At 44.5% G+C, this 1128-nt stretch overlaps 1 long non-coding RNA gene across 1 annotated transcript in view; it reads right to left on the reverse strand.

Moving 5' to 3' along the window:
- Positions 1–874, reverse strand: part of LOC118477427 — a 9252-nt gene extending 8378 nt beyond the window's left edge. The window contains exon 1 of the long non-coding RNA XR_004858375.1: positions 241–874. This is a non-coding gene — a long non-coding RNA (uncharacterized LOC118477427). The remainder of the gene's footprint in view (positions 1–240) is intronic.
- Positions 875–1128: the final 254 nt, after the last annotated feature.

A 1128-nucleotide genomic window follows, 5' to 3' on the forward strand; every position in this document is an offset into this window, starting at 1 on the left:
AGAGAGAGAGAGAGAGAGAGAGAGAGAGAGGCAGACAGACAGACAGACAGACAGACAGACAGAGAGCGCAAGAAAGAGACAGTAAATAAATAACAAATATCTGACAGACTCCACCCACCAACTATCCAGACGTTGTGAGGGAAGGAAGAGGAAAGACATTTATCAGGAAAGACAAACATATCTTATCGCAATTTGTCATGAGGAGATACAACGAGACAGATTCCCCAGACAAATACATACCGGTGGATCCAGGTTGCTTCTCTTCGGGAACACTAAAAACAGCACATTTTGCACGGCACTAACAAACTCCAGGTTGGAGGCAACTGATTTTTCGTTTGAAGTAAATCCAGAAAGAATCACTCACAACAGTTGTCAACACAGCATGCGTGAGGAAGAATAGCATTACAAAGTCTTGTTGCAAAGTGGGATTACAAAATCTGACAATAATAAAGTCTTACGGCAACGTTTTATTACAACGTCTGGCTACAAAGTTTTGTTACAAAATATCACAAAGTCTGATTGCAAAGTCTGATCATACAGTAGTTTTACAACAATGCTTTATTACGAAGTCTGATTATAGCATCAATGTCTTATTATACTGCCTGTTTACAAAGTCTTGTTACAACGTCTGGTTACAAAGTCTGATAATAGTCTTACAGCAACGTTTCATTACTATGTCTGCTTACAAAGTCTTGTTACGAAGTCTGATTACGAAGTCTTATCAGAGAAGGGAATATATCACAGCGCACAATCGCGGGCAAGAGAGGGAGTGAGAGAGAGGAGCGGCGAGCGAATCCGATACTGGAAGTCTATTGAGAAGTTGAATCCTGGCATGTGGTGAAAAGCGCGCTCACGGCGTGAGAAAGCTCAGGAAGAAGACAGGGGCAGGATAGGGAGCGGGAAGCAAGCGGAGATTCGAGAGAACGAAGGAGAGAGGGGGAGAGAGGGGAAGGAGAGAGAGGACAGACATGCAGACAAAACGAGCGGGGGGCAGACAGATTAAGGGATGAGAGAGAGAGAGTGAGAGAGAGAGAGAGAGAGAGAGAGAGTATGTTTGTGTGTGCGTGCGTGTGCGTGTGTGTGCGTGTGAGTGTGTGTGTGTGACAGAGAGAGAGAGAGAGAGAGAGG

This window comes from Aplysia californica, unplaced genomic scaffold (assembly GCF_000002075.1).
Source record: "Aplysia californica isolate F4 #8 unplaced genomic scaffold, AplCal3.0 scaffold00091, whole genome shotgun sequence".
NCBI lineage: Eukaryota > Metazoa > Mollusca > Gastropoda > Aplysiida > Aplysiidae > Aplysia > Aplysia californica.